At 40.1% G+C, this 20,541-nt stretch overlaps 1 protein-coding gene across 1 annotated transcript in view; it reads right to left on the reverse strand.

Moving 5' to 3' along the window:
- LOC309568990 (sialic acid-binding Ig-like lectin 10) overlaps positions 1-20,541 on the reverse strand; it is a gene marked incomplete at its 3' end in the record, with an annotated part of 259,234 nt that overhangs the window by 73,141 nt on the left and 165,552 nt on the right.

The raw sequence follows: 20,541 nt of genomic DNA on the forward strand, positions 1-20,541 counted from the left end.
AAACTTTTTTTTTTTTTTTCCTTAAAGCTTTCTATGCATTAAGATAAAAAGAAAACCTTCTGGACATAGCTCTCCCCCGAGCCCCCCCCCCCCCCCCATACCTACCTAAGTCCGATTTGAATCCAGCGATGTGTATGAGAGCAGCAGCCTACTCAAGTCCCCCATAGCAAGAGGATTGCTATTGGGGGCACTCATCAGAGGGGAGGAGCAAGGACTGCCAGACGGAGACCCAAAAAGAAGATGATTGGGGCCACTCTGTGCAAAGCCATTGCATAGATCAGGTAAGTATTAGCCCCCGTTCACACTGGGGCGATCTGTCAGGCGACCTGGTCGCCTGACAGGTTGCCGTAGGTCGCCTTCCATAGAGAAGCTGTGGACCCGTTCTAATAGGAGTGACACAAGTCGCTCCGACTTAGAAAAAGGGTCCGGAGCTTCTTTGGGGCGACCCGGAGCGACCTGCACAGACTTCAATGTTATGAAGTCCGTGCCGGCCGCTCCGAGGTCGCGGTGCGAGCAGCGCGCCGCGACCTATGAGGTCGCCCCGGAAAGTAGCGTCGCCCCAGTGTGAATGGGGCCTAACATGTTTGTTGTTTTTTTGTTTTGGGTTTTTTTTGTTTGTTTTTTTATTACAACATTTAGAATCACTTTAATATTTTGCAGTTTAGCTGCCTTTAGATGTAGTGGCTTTGTTAGGTTTTTTTTTTTTTTTTTTTCATAATGGGGTTTATTTTCTTTTTTTCAATTGGTAATCATGCAAATAACACACCTCCCGTTCCAGAGTAACAACAACCACACATTTTTATTATATTTATAGAGGCAGCTACAGTTGCCATCCAGGCTGGACTACAAAAATGGCTGCCTTTGTTCATCTCCATTATTTTGGGAATGGGAGATTATATAAGAAGATACAGTATCACTCTTTTTCTCTTTTAGTACACAGAAGAGTGACAATGAGATTAGAAGATTCCAGGCAAGTTCAACAGGTACTGTACTTGATGCAAATTATTATAGCCTGAAAAAAAACACAATGCAGCCACCAAACATAAGGACTTGTAAGCTGCAATTTAATTATATTTTTGTGTATTGGGGTTAGTTACTGTTTAGGTTGCAAAAATACTTTTCATAGGTTTGCGGGACTTTAAATGAGGCAAACTGATCCTTGATTATATGAAATAAACATTTTAATATTTTAATAACAATGGACCATTATTGGCCTTCCATTGTAACAACTGTAGATTATAAACCAGTAGAAAAGGTCTACTTCAATTCATAATAAATAAATATACAAAAAATAAGTAATATAAAATAATAATGATTATACATTTCAAGGAATACAACATCATTTAAATAGGTCAAATTAAAACAGGTAGGTATGTCGAGAATAGCTGAGATGTGAGGGAATTTGTTCCTGTATTGCACCAAATATATATTTGATGGTACATAGTATTGTTGGCATCTGATATGGCATTAAAAGCATGATATCTTGGCATCCATATAACTCAATGCATTTTGTGGTTCTGTTCCCACTTCATCAGGAGCAGGGCTGTCTTTAACCACTTGCCGATCGCCGCAAGTACTTATACTGCGGCGGTCAGCCCCTCACAGGCAAAGTGACGTATGGGTACGTCACAAGCCTGTGAGGCTCTGGGGAGAGAGCGTGCGCCGCCGGAGGCGCGCTCCCGCTCGCTCACGGACCCCCCCGCGCGTATGCCCGGCGGACCCAATGTCCGCCGGGCACTCGCGATCGTCCGTTAGAGCGGGAGAAAGGCAGGCGGCTGATGTAAACAAGCCGCCTGTCATTCTCCCCTGTGTAAGAACAGTGATCATACGGTTCTATTATGTAGGACCGTTGATCATTGTTCCTACACCTCAAGCCACAGCCAATCACAGTTAGAATCACACCCCTAGGGACACACACAGCCCCTCCCTCTCAAATAAAGTTAACCCCTTCACTGCCAGTGTCATTTTACAGTAACAGTGCATATGTATAGCACTGATTACTGTAGTAATATCACTGGTAACCCCAAAAGTGTCAAAAATGTCAGTCAAGGGTCCGATCTGTCTGCCGCAATGTCGCAGTCCCGCAAAAAATAAATTGCGGATCGCCGCCATTATGCGTTAAAAAAAAACACCAAAAATGACAGAAATCTTTCCCTTAGTTAGTAAACCCAATAACTTTTGCGCAAACCAATCAAAATACGCTTTTTGCGATTTTTTTTACCAAAAATATGTAGCATAAAACAAACTGGCCTAAAATGTTAAAAAATTTTGAAATCAGAATAGAGTCCTGCGAGCTACCTCCCTATTCTAGATTTTTAAGCTGCCGCAAACACTTCACTCCTCAGAAAGTGCTCAATGCTATTAATAAAATAAATAGTGTTGCGCAAGAATAAAAATCTATATTTATCTGCTATTTCAACAATGTTGGTGGTAAACCCAGATTGTACTGTGTGTGGTGTGCTACAATACCAGTGTTTAAAATGAAGTTATGTGGTATAAATCCTATTTTAAAAGTCAAAAAAACAATATTTAAGGTGAATACAATGCTAAATATATAAATAAATAAATAATCTGCTTCAATAGTAATACAGTATAACCAAATTTAAAGTGCTAAGTGCTGATGCGATATTAATATACCGTTGTGCCTAAAATATTTGCAAAACAATGCCTGCTATAACCTCTCATGCAAAATGAAATCAATATATATAAACAATTGTGATACATATATATAGCCCATAAAGTGCATATATGTGTTATATTCTATGAGTCCTTAGTAGAAAGGAAAGTGCCAAGTGCTTGTAGAAAAATCAACTGTTAGTGCTCAATCCACTAAGACTGTGGATGTGTGGGTGTATTCCTAACCGGTATACTTGACCGATGTATCACCAAACTTTCTCACTCCATGCACCCCCTCGTGATTGGGCGCTCACCTTAAGAAAGGAAAAAATAAGCCTCAAATCGTAATCAGTAATATCTCCTCTGGGACACTTCTCCTCCCTTCCACTGAGATACTGAGAGATTGCTGGTGGTAACCTCCTACATGTGACTCCGACTCTCAATAGGGGGCGGTATCATGTGAAAGAAACAGCTCCAGATAGTGCTTATATCCTTTTAAAGCTTTTATTGTAATACCAATGAATAGATGTGCACTCACATTTTCAGGTGCATATATGCACATATGACTCGCTCTGACCGTCCCCGGATGCCTTCCTGATAGATAGGGAGCCGCCTCGGCTGCACGACCGTCCTCCTTGGTCTGCCTGACAGTCTCACCTCCGCTCGGTGCAATGCTCCGTCCGTCCTAGCCCCTCCCCTACGCGTGACGACACCGGGACCTCGTGTCTTCCTCAGGGGGATATGATTGGACGGCGGGACGTGTATGCTTTCTTATAGGGCTGTTTGGCGCCATCTTTATGTAGCTCAATGTTCAGATCTTTTTTCATAGCTATATATGCTTCTATACCTATATGTCTCTGTTTATCTACGATAGGAAGAACAGGAGCTGACTGTCTTGCGGTGTCTCCCTTACGATCGTTCAGGTATCCGTGGTATATGCAAACTTTAATAATGTTACCAATGAAAATAAATACACAGTTACCTTAAAATCAGTTAAAAACAATTTATAAAATCCTAAAATTGCCAGCATATTATACTTATAAAAACATCTAAAAATACCGGCATGTTGTATGTGATGTGTACCTGTTTAAAATTATACCTGCTTTCAAAAGTTGCTGATAAAACACCATAGATCAAATTCCTTATTTATTCCTCCAGGATATAGGGATCCCAGTTGGTGTATCCACCAGGATTCCCTTTTACTTAATTCTCTGATGAAATTCCCCCCTCTCCAATGTTTTTTGGGGGCTGGAGGAGATTTTCCGCAAATATTGGGTTGTCCTCTGTATGGACAAGTTTTTAGGTCCAGTGATTCCTACCCAACCAGTGTTTATATATAAGAAATCTCCCTCTTTCGGAGATCAGGTCATCAAAAAAGTCTTAGACCCGCCTTCTAGACCCAGGTTATGCTGGGATAGGGTGGGCTTCTTTGCATGCCGTAGATGTATTTCTTGTAGGCAGGTAAGGGAAACTTTCAGAGCTAAGACTTCTTTTGATGCTAATGGCAAAAGCTTTGAAATCAGGAAGTTCATTGCGTGCCAATCAACGCACGTTGTGTACTGTCTGGAGTGCCCGTGCGGCCTGATTTATATTGGCCGCACAAAAAGGACATTGTCCAAAAGAGTGTCAGAACATCTGGCCAATATCAGAAAGGGCTTTAAACACCATAGCGTTTCGCTACACTTCCGACAGAAACACAAGAGAGATCCATCTGGTCTCAAATTCTGGGGTATAGACAAAATGGACCCAGTGTGGAGAGGCTCTAATTTAGTTAGGGAACTCTCTAAACGGGAGACCCAATGGATCTATTTAACTGGTTCCTTAATGCCCAAAGGTTTGAACGTTGAATTGGACGTTAATTGCTTTTTAAGTGATTATTAATGTAATCTTACCCCTTTTTTATATTTATACCTTTATCAGGAATTTTATCCTTTGGTATTTATTCATTTCCCCGGTATTAAAGTGAGGCATTGTGAGGTACCCACCACCTATGCATGATGCCCATCCGGTTTTACTTTTTATCTGGTTTAAGATTTTAATGGGGATTTTTTATCATGAGATTTTTTTATTATCATGTATGGTATACATTTTGCATAATTACAATGATGGTGATTTTTGAATTTGTTTCTTTTAATTTGATTAATTGATACCGATCAGTATTAGTTTGTAAAGCACAGTCCTATGAACATATCTTTTCATATCCCAATTATTAAAACTAATTTTTTTGGGTTGGTATTTAGGGATTTAAATTGACCATTACTAAAGAGATGGTGGAGGGATGAAAAGAATTAATAGTTTGTAACTAATTTAGATATGGTAACATGCCGTTTTTCCTTGCATAATTTTCTCTCCCCGATGTGTGCAGAGGACTGAGCTTCATTAGGATCTTGCCGCCCTGTTACTTATCTTTGTGGATACATTGTATTACATACTATTGTTTCAAGGACTGTTGCAAATATATCAATGATCTCCAGTGACTCGGTCCCGCTCTGCTTTGCAGATCATTGCGTTCGCACTAGCTGCTGGTAGCAGAGTGGGCTAATTGTCTAATGAGGAGAGAGATCTCCAGAGACTCAGTCCCGCTCTGCGTTGCAGATCGTTGCGCCCGCACTTTCTGCTGGTAGCCGAGGGGGTTAATTGTCTAACGAGGAGTGAGATTAAATGAGGTGGAGGTGCCTCGCGCCCACACCCTCAGTAGAAGTCACTGTGTGTGACGAAACATGTCAGGGAGTGAGCGCGCGGCCACCCGGACTACAGTACAGTGAGGAGCAGCCGAGGAGTTACACGTACATCCTCTCGGTGCTGACGAGTAGGAGAGGAGTAGCAAGTGGTGAGCTCCCCGGCGGTGACACTGCTGTGTATCGATTCGTATATGCTACATGCTTTTAACTATTTGTTTGAATGTGAGTGCATAGATTGTGGGATTTTGTGGGGTGACTAATAAACTAGTGTTGAATTACTACCCTATGAGCCCCCTATGTTTTTGTCTTGCATTCACCCTGCATACATTTGGATGAGCCTTGATGTGGTATTGGTCCAATTATCCGGTCAGTGTATGGGGAGACATCTGGTCGGGATACCGATGTTACAGCGGATTGGATTTCCTTACCTGGGCTGATCTTACGTTACAAAGGCTGGTATTTTGTCTACATCTGGTGAGTGAGCATTGCCTTAGGGGTCACGAGGTGTGGTGGAAGTTTTTTTATATCTCCTGGTCGCTGATCCTGGATTAAGGACTTCTTTGCAGACTCACAGACTACTGCTTCACTCTTTAAAGCGCTGCTCATGTATTAGACTTTCCCTTTATTTTATATTGTGTTTAGTTTGATACATTGCTTACCATTTCTATTACCTATTGAGTAGCAGCTATCATTGATCGATTATCTCCTTAAGCGCGGGGTGATTGGGATATTAATTTTTTTGGTTCTTAATTTTATCTCAGTCTTTTGATTTTCAATACTGATTTATGTATTGTAATTTTTTCTCAACACTTGTCCACATATCAGAGAGGTATAAATTTGTGGTATTTGCAAGCGCTGTCTTTTCGGTTTACATTTTGTTTGAGTTTTTCACTTGGTGAACAGCAGCTGCATTATTTATTTATTCACACAAATAATTTAATCACTTTTATTCGCTTAGCACGGGTTTAATTATTTACAACATTTTACCATGTGACAACATTACTCTCCAAAATGAAATGATCTTGTATGATGTGAAATCTCTGCTCTCTAAATATAAATGATATTTTACTATGTGAGATCACTATTCTTCAAATATTAATATATAATATGTGACATACAGTAGATACACTCCAAATATAAATTATATTTTTATCATAAGAAATTACTGCTCCCCCAAATATAAATTATATTTTATTATGTGACATCACTACATACATATAGAGTATTCATACAGTATTTTACATTACGTAAAAATAAACTATATTTTAACACAGCGATATCATTGCTCTCCAAACATAAATTCTATTTTACCAGATCGAAGTCAGTTGTGATCTAAGTATATACCATCATTTTTTAAAAGAGACATAATACAGGACAGATCCCTAAATGATATACTGTACAATATGTTAAATGTTATATCTGAGATATCACTGCTCTCCCAATATGAAGAATATTGTATAGGAAAGATCTCACTGCTACCAATAAACTACAGTGCAATCTCTATTCTCTGGATATAGATTATAATTGTGTTACATTTTGTTACAGTGGCATCACTACTCTCTTAGCTTGTTATACATTACACATAAAATATATCAACTAAGAATATCAACTTAATGTACGTACGATCAATGTGGTTGGTCTCTCCCTTTTTTTGTGACTTCACACCTTTACATCTCTACTGACAGAAGTTATATACAATCTAATTTAGCAATTTTTACAGGAAGCTCAATATAGAGGGTGTTTTGATACTCATATTACTTATTTTCTTTCATACATGCTTTATTTGTATAGAATGTCATACAGTAGAAAAATATACAGAATATAAGAATGAGCCATATCTAAGACATGTACAGTGCCTTGAAAACGTATTCATACCCCTTAAAATGTTCCACATTTTGTCATGTTACAGCCAAAAATGTAAATATAATTTATTGGGATTTTATGTGATAGACCAACACAAAATGGCAAATAATTCTGAAATGGAAGGAAAATGATAAATGATTTTAAAAATGTATTACAAATAAATATGTGAAAAGTGTGGCGTGCATTTGTATTCACCCCCCTACATTGTAGAACCGCCTTTCCCTGCAATTACAGCTGCAAGTCTTTTTGGGGATGTCTCTGCCAGCTTTTCACAACTGAAATTTTTGGCCATTTGTCTTTGCTAAATAGCTTGAGCTCTGTCAGATTGGATGGAGAGCGTCTGTGAACAACAGTTTTCAAGTCTTGCCACAGATTCTCAATTGGATTTAGGTCTGGACTGTGGCTGGGCCATTCTAACATATGAATATACTTTGATCTAAACCATTCCATTGTAGCTCTGGCTGTATGTTTAGGGTTGTTGTCCTGCTGGAAGGTGAACTTCTACCCCAGTCCTAAGTCTTTTGCAGACTCTAACAGGTTTTCTTCTAAGATCCCCCTGTATTTGTCTCCATTTATCTTCCCATCAACTCTGACCAGCTTCTCTGTCCCTGCTGAAGAAAAGCATCCCCACAACATGATGGTGCCACCACCATGTTTCACAGGGGGAAGATGTGTTAAGGGTGATTTGCAGTGTTAGTGTTAGTTTTTCGCGAAACATAGCGCTTTGATTTTAGGTCAAAAAGTTAATGTTTGGTCTCATCTGACTAGAGCACCTTCTTCCACATGTTTGCTGTGTCCCCCACATGGCTTCACTTATGGCTTTCTTTCAACAATGGCTTTCTTCTTGCCACTCTTCCATAAAGGGCAGATTTGTGGAGTTCACGACTAATAGTTGTCCTGTGGACAGAGTCTCCCACTTGAGCTGTGGATCTCTGCAGCTCCTCCAGAGTTACTATGGCACTCTTGGCTGCTTCTCTAATTAATGCTATCCTTGCCTGGCCTGTCAGTTTAGGCGGACGGCCATGTCTTGGTAGGTTTGCAGTTATACTATACTCTTTCCATTTTTGGATGATGGATTGAACAGTGCTCCATGAGATGTTCAAAGCATGGATATTTTTTTATAACCTAACCCTGCTTTAAACATCTCCACAACTTTAACCCTGACCTATCTGGTGTGTTCCCCGGCCTTTGTGATGCTGTTTGTTCACTAAAGTTCTCTAAAAAACCTCTGAAGGCTTCACAGAACAGCTGTATTTATACTGAGATTAAATTACACACAGATGGACTCTATTTACTAATTACGTGACTTCTGAAGGCAATTGGTTCCACCGGATTTTGGTTAGGGGTATCAGAGTAAAGGGAGGCTGAATACAAATAGCGTACGTCGTCAGTTCTGGCCGGTGGAACGCACGCCAGACCTTACAGGAACCACCGAGCCGTGGCAGAGAGATACTGTCGTCTTTTATGTAAGTGTATATTTTTTAATAAAGTTTTTTCTATATGTACTACACTATATCACTGCTAGTTTTATGGAAGCCCAAGTTTCTTTAATAGTGGCTTTCAGCTCATCTGCATTGTTGGGTTTGGTGTCTCCCATCTTCATCTTGACAATACACCACAGATCAACAGATTCTCTATGGGGTTTAGGTCAGGCGAGTTTGCTGGCCAGTCAAGCATAGTGATACCATGATCATTAAACCAGGTATTGGTACTTTTGGCAGTGTGGGCAGGTGCCAAGTCCTGCTTGAAAATGAAATCAGTATCTCCATTAAGCTGGTCAGCAGAGGGAAGCAAGAAGTGCTCTAGAATTTCCTGGTAGAGGGCTGTGCTGACTTTGAACTTGATAAAACACAGTGGACCAACATCAGAAAATGACATGACATGGCTCCCCAAATTATCACAGACTGTGGAAACTTCACACTGAACCTCATGCAACTTAGATTGTGTGCCTCTCCACTCTTTGTCCAGATTCTGGGACCTTGATTTCCAAATGAAATGCAACATTTTCCACAGTCCGTGATAATTTGGGGAGCCATGTCATCTGCTGGTGTTGGCCCAAAGTCATCGCAGCCCTCTACCAGGAAATTCTAGAGCACATGGCACCTGTCCACACTGACAAAAGTACCAATGCCTGTTTTAATTATCATTATTATCATCATCATTATCATTATCATAATCATCATTATCACTGTGCTTGATTGGACCTCAAATCGTCTGTCCTAAACCCCATAGAGAATCTGGGGGGTATTGTCAAGAGGAAGATGAGAAACACCAGATCCAACAATGCAGATTAGCTGAAAGCCACTATCAAAGAAACATGGGCTTCCATAACACCTCAGCAGTGTCACAGGCTCCTCCATGACACGCTGCATTGATGCAGTAAATAATTTTTTTGGGGGGGGGTTGTTTCTAAGTATCCTTCATGAACACATGATCGTATAAATGTTGTCTGGTCCTTCATCAACCTTTGAAGAAGAAAAAAATATATTAACCAAATCCATAAATATTTTAGCATTTAAAAGCAATGAGATATTTAAGAATATACATACATAAAGGGAAGAACAAAGTTAAAACCCAACTAAAGTTTTTTTTTTTTTTTTTTCTTTTAAATAATAGCCATGTAGTGGTAAAGAGAACAATATGTAGCTTTTCTAGACAGTGCACTCACTACAGTCATCCACTGTCGGTTGTCTTCATGGTTGACTAATGCCCAGCATCATTTATGCTTCTTCTTTTTAGCCCAGGACTCTGCCCCCTGAAGGTTCATCATCAGGTCACCTTGGGTTCATAGACCAATTCTGCTCAGTATTGGTGCCATGTCATCATTAGGACCCAGTGGGGTAATGGGGCCTGAGCAGGGTGATGGGCAGGAAGTGGACCTTGCATATCTCATGACCAGAAGAAGGACAGCAGTAAAAATATATACTTATGATATATAGATGTTTTATATATATATATATATATATATATATATATATATATATATATATATATATACTATGTGTGTGGGGGGGGCTGAATTTGGGCTTAAAAAAGGATAAAAAAATGGCATTAGGGCATTATGCAAATTAATGGATCAGTAATAAAAAGCTTACATTTTACAAAGTATTACATTTTGAAAATCTGAAAAAGGGTGGGGTACAAAAGGGCATCACCTTAGGTGGCTACGGTAGTGTGAGGTCTAATGCTGGCCATATTCACCTACTAGATTTGTTTAGTGCACCTATTTTTTTCAACACATTTTTGGCTTGGTATAAGTTCAGGTAGCAGCTTTACCCATACCTAGCGCACCCACATTTGTATTCATTAATGCTGGCCATACACTAGCCGAAATATCGGAGAAACTCATTTTCGAAACGCAAAGAATCGGCCGTGAGAGCAGATGATCGTGCCATCATGTAATGACCGAATTTCGAACGATAAATTGTTCAGTGGACATAAATGAATTCAGTTTGTCACATATACTTAGTGCAAACAGGTCGGCCGAGAAACACATTAACCTTTCAATTTATTGTACGTTTATCATTCGGCCGGCAGATTTTCAAAAATGTTCCTTCGATTTTTTGGCTCTGAAAAGTTGAAAATGATTTTCTATTTGTGCCCATTAACTGGACGAAAAATGGACGATCGGACCAAATGACAGATTTTTCGAACAATTTTTCGGCAGGTGTATGGCCACCATTAATCTCTTGTGCCCAACTTATTTGGCTATTGCTATTTAGATCTAAGCAGAAGCCAAATCAGTAATCCCTCACAAGCTTGCTCAATGCCTTAATGAAGGGCCAGTATTGAGCCTGAAATATGTTGGTTTCTCGCCTAGCCTTTAGTCATGTGCAATAAAAATGTAATTGACTCACATTATATCTGTAGTGCCATTACCCGTATTATATTTTTCTGATAATCTCTCCCACCAGGAGAAAGAAAATCAGAAAATGTATTTTTAATAAAAATTGAAATAGGTTTAGAACTTCTGAGAAAATTATTATGCTATCCATTCCTTCCTGTCCTGGCGATAACTGCTCTGCGCATTTCTTGTACTGGTTTCACAGGGATAGAAAGTGAAGGGAAGGGGGAAAAAGAGCCGTGCCACCTCAGTGCAGATTTAAAAGTTGGTTTATTTTATAAAAGCATTCTAAAACTCACAGAGAGCCTGAGGAAAGAGCATGCATGCTCCGAACACGAGCACCAACCGCCACTATCGGATGTGACGTAGGACGCTGGAAGATTGCCCAGGAACAAGGAAGTGCCGCAGCCCGGACCAGTGGCTTCTCCACTCCACCTCCAAGTCTTCCCTGAAGTGATGCAGATGTTTTTATATGCTGGTATTTATCTCCTCTCTGTGAGTTTTACATTGCTTTTATGAAATAAACCAACTTTTAAATCTGCACTGAGGTGGCGCTGTTCTTTTCCCCCCTTCCCTTGCTTGTTTTTTGCAGAGTCCCACCTAGCTCTGTTTGGAGCCGGAAGCCACCCCACCCATCTAAACATCTACTCCTACACTCCATCATCACAAGTGACTGAATACCCCCATGTTCATGCACTGGGATGCATGCACAGACTGTACATGAACATTCACCTACGTACCATTGACCTCACAAGCGCTGGTCAAAGTTTTTTGTTTTCAATAGAAAGTGAAGGGAAATGGGGTTACAAAAAATGTAATCTGACAGACATTTGAATTTCAATCACAACGAAATTGTAAAAACCAATTCAGACCTTACATCCAGTTTCAACTTGTTTAATTTCTCGCTTGGGTTCTAAATTTACATGACCTAAGTAATAAAACAAACATTAATCACAACACACATCAATGCTTTCAAGATGAACTTCTTATAAGCATACTAAAAGTGTTAAATAATATTTTAAAAGTAAGGGTTAATTCGGATGAGCACTGACACCTGTCCTTCGCACTGAGTCACTGTTTTTTTTAGAGCTGCATGAAAGCAAACTATAGAAGTGCCACAGTAATAAAAGATGAATTTCGCTCTCACTTACAGTGCTCAAACCAAAATTAATACATGTGAATTCCACTAAAAGTATAAAGTGCAAATAATCAAATCATTCACATGTCATAAAAATCATAAAAATATAAATCCAAATGCAAACTTAAAGTGATTGTAATATCTAATTTTTTTAAAAAAATAACAAACATGCTATGCTCACCTGCCCTGTGCAGCGATTTTGCACAGATCAGCCCAGATCCTCCTCTTCTTGGTTCCCTCTTCTGTGCTCCTGGCCCCCTATTTCTTGCTTGCTATGGGGGCACCCAAGCCAAGGCACAGCTCCCTGTGTCCATTCAGACATGCAGCTGCGACCCAGCCCCGCCCCCTCTCTCTCCTGATTGGCTGACTGACTTTGATTGACAGTAGCAGAAGCCAATTGTGCCACGCTGCTGTCCTAGGCAACGAGGAGGGGAGTCCCGGGCAGCTGAGACACTCCTGCAACTTTGCTGGATAAAGATGTGTTCAAGTAAGTATAAGGGGGGCTGAGGGGGGCTGCTGCATGTAGTGAATATCTTTATTCTTTGCTGAAGTCTCAATAAATGCATCTCTCTGGAAGAACTGGGTCGTTGCAAGAATAACTCGCATTATAATAATTAATTAATACTACTACCACTACGATTACATCACTACACTGCACACAGAAGGTTTTTTTTTTTTATCTTAATGCATATGCATTAAGATAAAAAAAAAACTTCTGCCTTTACAATCCCTTGAAATAAAGTGACTGGTGCTAAATGATAGTCCCAATTTAAAAGTGGAAATCACATAAGATAACATTAATTCATATAAAGTTCATCATGATCAGTGAATAGTGTCCCGGTGATAGAAACTAGTGATCGACCAATATCGTTTTTTCATTGCCGATAACGATACCGGTAATTTGGTCATCACGTATCGGTATCAGCCGATATGGGCCGATATTTTCGTCCATTTACTTTTATTTACATTTATATTTTTTACTTGACAGGTACTCTTGTGGAGGGATCTGGGGGTCTAAAAGACCCCAAACCCTTCCTCTGCACTTAAAAGCATTCAAAACGCCAAGTTTGGCTGTTTTGAATGCTGTCATTTTTTTAATCTGGCGCCGAGTACCCGGAAGTGATGTCATGACATTACTTCCGGGTTTTTGCATGGAGACCCGATCAGAGCAGAATACGGCTTTGACCGGGTCTTCGGTGGCCGTGCAGGCTGGTTGCCTGGGTCTCCCAGTGGGGCGGGAGACCCGGGCGAGCTGCGGAAGGAGGCGGGAGGGGGAGACATCCCCTCCCGCTCCTTGTAATGACAGCAGAGTGGCTTATCAGCTGCATCGGTTGTCATTACAAGACAGCCGTCCATCGGCTATGGACGCCGGTACCTGGTGATGCCTCTAGCTGCAGGCATGATTCCGGTACAAGCACTTTCCGAAATATCGGCAATATCGGTAACCTCGGGGGCCAATTCCAATATATCGGGGAAAGTGCATATCGGCCCTCGATATATTGGTGTTGCGGATAATCGGTCGATCCCTAATAGAAACACACCCCAAATAATTGTTGACAAGTGGGCTTACACTACACTTACCAGAAAGATTTGACCCCTTTTCTCAAAGGAGGTCAAACAAGCTTGAGGTAAGTGTATCTCTGGATAGGAACTGTAATTATTTCTCCTTTGATGGTCTGAGTAGATTACTGCATCAGAAACTGTTTCCCTGTATCCCATTATGACTCGTGGGATGGAGGGGAGACATAAATAATTCCCTCATAGTGTAGTAATTTAAAAATATTTTAGAGGTTTATTCTCATTGGTGTTAGTTAATGTTATTATTTTGCACAGATTTATTTTTTAAAGTAACCTATAGAAGTGGATGCAGATGCAGCGACTGCACAGACACAGTCTTATGTAAAAATTTGGGGCGCATGCAGGAACAGGTGCACGGATCCAAATGCAGACACTTTTCTTTCGGATCCATGTTCCTGCTCCTGCATGCATGTCAAATAGTGATGTGCGCCTGCGTTCTTGCAGCCTCTGCATCCACTTCTATAAGCTGCCTGGGAACAGCTCTAAGGCAGATGCAGAAAACAGCTCAATGAACAGGGCAGATGCAGTGTCCCTCTGAATGAGCCCTAACAATTGCTCCATAATATCCACAGGTGCTAGGGAATGTCCCGCCTGATTTTTCAGATAATAATAAAATTAGATAACGTTCCAATATTCTTACAGTTCAAAAGCATCCAAATAATCCAGATCGATGCCCCATCTGAGTGAACCAGCAGAAAGCTCCTGGCCAGTGGGCCCTTAAAGTGTCCACCCTAAAACTAAAATCCCTGCATCTACAGACATCCATAATCTAACATAAACCTATTTAGCCCTGTAAAGAAGAAAACAGCATACATACTTTTTTTGAAGCCGACCTGATCCAGGCTCCAGCAGCGGAAGCTCTGCAGAGGACACAGTAGACAATGGCTTTGAAATGAATGGGGAGTGACGTCACCCATAGACTTACTATGGGGCTTCCGTTGACGGTTGTGTCCTCTGCACCCACCTCCACAGTGAAGCTGCGGCTGACAGCTCAGCGTAGGATCAGGTCGGATCTACTTCAGAAATGGTATGTATACTGATTTCTTCTTTTCACGGATAAATAGGTTAGTGTTAGATCGTACATGTCTGTAGATGCTAGGATTTTAGTGTTAAGGTGGACTTCTACTCTTAACTGTCACTCTCCCAGAATCTGGTGCTTTCCTCTTCTCTACAATGCTTTCAATGCAGGACTGCTTGTCTTGCATTGTGCATGGTGACGTCAGTCTGCGACCAACAGTCACAGTGCTGAAGAGAGTCGGCTATGATGGGATCTCACTGAGAAGAGAAAACCTGCAAAAGTTATGAATACATTTGTATAGTGGTTTGTACACTAATTGGAGAGATTTTTAAGCCCTGTACACACGCACAGATTGTTGGCCGTAAATTGTCGGCCAACGTCCGATGGGCCGATTGTAGGCTTGTTAGTATGATGCTTCCGACAACCAACTGCGACTTTTCGGCCGAAAAAAATCTGGTGTGCATGCTATAAAATTTTTGTTGGCCAACAACAGAATGGCCGATTGTTCCTCAGTCAGTACAGATTTCGGCAGACAAAAATCAGATGAGCAAGACTGGGCATGCTCAGAGAAGAAAAAACACAGGGAAAGTCAACCATCACATGACATCACTTCTGAAGTTGGTTTTCGTTGGCCAACAATAGTCCAGTGCAAGTCTAGAGCACATTTCAACCAACAAACAACACTGGACAAAAGATGGCCGATCGGTCGGCCAACAATCTGTGCGTGTGTACAGGGCTTTACTTTCTGTCTGAAAAACACATATTGCTGTTATTTTAAGTTCCTGTTTCCATTCCTTTAGCGATCATTCTCCAAACATTATATATTCTTTTAAAGCATTGGTTCCCTCAGTCCTCAAGCACCCCCAATAACTCATGTTTGCTGGATTTCCATCACTTTGCATAGGTATAATAAATCTAAATTCAAAGAAAAGCTTGATGCAAGCTTATCCAGACGTGGCCTGTCACCCTGACTTCAACTTTAAATGGGCACCCTTCATCGACTCAGCACTACATTTCACAGACCACTCAGCACAACCTCCCTACTTTTCAGTAACCAATGGCGCCCCCACCCCCACCTGCTAGAATTTGTTTTCCATAAGCTTACACTGTGGACCTCATCGGCTAACATTTGGTTGTGGTGGCACCCCTAACCTTTTTCGTTCTTGTCAACATCTAACATATTGCAATGACTCATAATCTACGTGCCTACCCTGGGTCACCCTCTTCCCCCTTCTTCCTCCTTGGTGATCACTGTCTTATAGAGGCCTTCCACTACCCCCCTATCCTCCCATTCCTATTCTCACCACTGTCCCTAGTCTGCTTTACTACGTTAATATGTTGCGTTACCTGCCTATGTGTTCCTTTGTGTAAAATTTCACGCTAATAAATAGTAGTGGAAAAAATTAATAATGAAGGACTAGCAGCTGCACATAGGAATCATAGAAAAAATCCCCACATAACATCCAGTAACAATATGTGCTGGCTAAAAAGTATACTTAGACAATTCAAAGTGACATATAAAATAAAATAAATGAATAGTGACTGATATCTTTAAATTATGAATATTATCCAATATATAAGAACAATCAAGTCCGTGCAGAAAAAATTATATCCAATATCCACAGTGATGTGATATAGTGAATAGATAGTGAAGTTCAAAAAAAAAAGCCACAAAAGTCCCAGTAGTTGTTACATCCACAAGGTATCTTGAAAAATAAAAAACGCCAGCGTGCAGATCACCGTGTGATTGAATAAGTTGGCAGCTTACCAAATAGAGTGGGTCACTCAAATCAATGAGTAGACCTGTAGGAGCTTTTAGGTAGAAATACCAAATACGGCCACAGGGTGTCACCTCACCGACTCAGAGTGGAAATCCATATAATGTATATAAGAGACATAACAACAGGGACATAGCGTAATTCCATAAATAATTCCCGTTTATTGAATAAAATGGTATCAAACTCACATGTTAGAAGAGTATCATGAGCATGAAGTACAGTAAACCAACACCTCGGAGGGAACGAACATCTCCTTCGGTATGGAAACACGAGCAAGCTGGCTGTTGGGGGCGTGGTAGAGTCACGTCTGACTCACCTGACCAGTTTCGTCATACGCTTGACGTCATCACGCCCCTGATGACGTCAAGCGTATGACGAAACCGGTCGGGTGAGTCAGACGTGACGCTACCACGCCCCCAACAGACGGCTTGCTCGTGTTTCCATACCGAAGGAGATGTTCGTTCCCTCCGAGGTGTTGGTTTACTGTACTACATGCTCATGATACTCTTCTAACATGTGAGTTTGATACCATTTTATTCAATAAACGGGAATTATTTACGGAATTACGCTATGTCCCTGTTGTTATCTCTCTTATATACATTATATGGTGTTCCTTTTTACCATTGTTTCATCCATAGTCTCCAAACTAGGAAATTCTATTTGGCAACATAGTTGCCATGCTTCTCTTTGACTATGAGTTTTCCTAACTAGCTACTAGAGATGCAGCCCTGATGCCTACACTTCCCCCTGTAGGAAGGATGGCACCAGAGCCCTCCACACACCCGCTTCTCCCCTCCTTCCCCCCCCTGCTTTGAAATCAGGGAGGGACGACCTCGAAGGGATGGAGAGATGTCCATTCATCCTTCCTATTATTCTATTTTCCCACAGTTGGAAACTCCATTTCTCCGGTGGTACTATCTTTGTATTTCGAATTGCTGCTATGAAACTTTGTTCCCGTTCATGTTTGAAAACCAATAAAGTGTTCTAAAAAATAAATAAATAAATCTGAAATTAATGACTTGGTGTTTATGGCAGATGTTTTATTTAACAGAAAATCCCAACATGGCCTTTATGGGGTACTTGAGGAGTGAGGATTGAAACCACTGCTTTAGAGGATCAGCTAAGGGCCTAATATTAATATATAAAAAAGCAATGCTTCAACACGTCTTAATATTTTTTAGTGTTCTTCTTTAAAGTTGAATTTGGGATAAAATCAAAAGTGATGCTTCCTTACATTGCAAAGGTTGAATGAATGTTTTTGTTATCTTTATCCTTCGCTTCCACAGGTGTCCTCCAAGCAACATGACTCGTCTTCTGAAGCTGCTTCTTTTTGGTGCTCCATCAGTCAGAGGCACTCTGACATCTTTATGTACAATGCATGGCCAATGATCCTTCATTGTATTTGAAAACACTGAGAACCTACTCACAACTTGGAGCATCAAAGAGAAGAGGAGAACACTGTTTTCCGGAGGGTGAAGATTAAGTAAAGTAAAACTTCTATTTATGTTACTAATAGAGAAAATAATAATTTAACCCTTTTCTGCAGTAGTGTGAAACTTCAAAACAAAGTTTCTTATTTACAGGAAAATGCATTATGTACAATAAATATTGAACTTTTTTTTTTTTTTTTTACCAGACTGTATTTTCCTTCTGTATCTTACAAAACCAAAGATTCCCAGGCCAATCATAAGAAGGATGATGATAATGGTGGCAGTTAACCAAGCAGTCATATTGGAGTTTGTAGGTTTGGAATCTGAAAAATAGAAATGCGGGCCACTTGAGTTTTTGTCTTAGTGAGACATTTCCGCCAGAAGTGAGGAATTAATCCACTCCTGTCCACAATCTATATATGTATGTTCTCCAGTACCAGAACATGGGGTGAGGATTTGTTTATAACTGTCCTACCTTTGGAAGCCACCTGATGGCAGTTTGTGTGGTTGGTGGCACTAAATCCAAGCTCTAGTCCCCACTGACCATCAGGAACCGATCAGGGTGGTTCCTGATCATGTGATTACAATGCAAGCTATAACATAATGAGGCTGGAGGCTTAATAGGCAAAATAAATCTTTAGCCTGCAGTACTGTACAATTGTCCTGAAGCCTGAACGTTGCAATTTTCTTCTGTTTAATATTGCAAATGTAGCATTAAAAACCCAATAAATAAATACTTTTTTTGCGGATTTGTCAGCCTATAAAAAAATCTAGCAGTAATATTCTGTGGTTATGAAGGGGGTAAAGGGAGGGTGCTGGATATGCATCCTAATAATTTTTATAATTTGATTGGGAAGATTACACCTATAATGTTATAAGGGCTAACCCTGGTTCATTTCTAAAACTCAAATCTATCAAAAATGATGTTCATAAGGACCTCTGTTTTAATTTTTTTTTTTTATTTTACCGATCAGGCTCTAGTATGAAGTTCAGCAACTGCCAATCAGAAGCACAAACATCTGTTTTGATGTTGGTCAGTCTATGCTAACCAATACCCAGGGACTTTTGTGGTTAAAAATCAACACAATAGTCCCTGGATATTGCTTATATGTTAGCATAGATTGACCCACTTTAAAAAAAGCTGATTGTGCTTCTAATAGGCACTTGTTGAACATTTACCTAAAGCCACAACTTATGTGCGATTATAGAGATGAGCACAAATGCTAACACTACTGGGACGTTCATCCAGCCAGTCCAAGCCTCTTAAGCCTGGTATACACGCAACGAATTTTCGCCGACCGGTCGTCCGTCTTTGGTCCAGAGTGGTGTCTGTTGGTTGGAATTTGCTCTAGACTGCACACGAATTTTCCCGCACGACAGAATTCTACTGCAGAAGTGATGTCATGTGTTGGATTGCTTTGTATGTGTTCTTTCATCTCTGAGCATGCCTAGTCTTGCTCATAAGATTTTTCCCCATCAAAATCTGTACTAATAAGACGAAAATCGGACGTGTTTTGATGGTCGACAAAAATTTTATAGCCTGCACACCAGGATTTTTTTGGCCGAAAAGTCGGAGTCGGTTGTCGGAAGCATCATAATAACAATCCGAAAATCGGCAGATCAGTCGTCGGACGAAAATTCCCGGCCGAATTTTGAATCGTGTGTAAGGGCTTATATAGGACACAAGTGAATGTGTCAAGGATATCTCAGTGGCTACCATTACCCACTCAGAAGGAAGACTATTTTCCTTTGCAACAGTTTAACATTTTTTGGGATTCCATTTACTGCATCTACTATTTACTTGACCACTGTAGATCTATATATATATATATATATATATATATATATATATATATATATATATATATGTGTGTTTTTAGATTATATATATATATATATATATATATATATATATATATATATATATATATATATATACATATACATACAGATCCTGGTGGTCATTTGCTTCAAGTACAGAACGTGATGTAAAACATTTTAGAGCTGTCACAGGAAACCAAGTGTAGGGAAATCTTCCAATGGAAATGTGTTTTCCATTGGTTTGCAAACATTTATTCTTACACTCTATTGTGTCTATGGACAGGAAGCAAAAGAAAAGATGAGAAGGGCTTTATTCAGTGATGTCCATGATGACCATTAGGTCATAAGTCCCTTTCTGTATGTGTACTTGCAGGGCAGGGAATGCCCCAGCCGTAGCTGAATGGACCAATGGGGATGCAATCAAGCATCAGCTTCCCAAAGGTTCTGTTTGGACCAAACCCACTTTATCCTCAGTTCTAACCATTCCCTACTCAATCTAAAACAAACTGGAAAAATAATGTAGGCTTTACATACACTTTAGGATGTTTTTGATGGTCTTGAATGCTGCAGTAAGATTTAAATGGCTTCTGTTGATTATGGAAGCCCATTTCAACTATCATGGACTTTCTCCTGTGACAAAAGGTCCCCCCTAATTATATATATATATATATATATATATATATATATATATATATATATATATATATATATACATATATATTTTACAGAAAGAAAAATAAACAGGGTATCTTGTGAGGGTACCTTACTACTACT

Source organism: Pelophylax lessonae (assembly GCF_965119305.1).
Source record: "Pelophylax lessonae genome assembly, chromosome: 12".
Classification (NCBI taxonomy): Eukaryota; Metazoa; Chordata; class Amphibia; order Anura; family Ranidae; genus Pelophylax; species Pelophylax lessonae.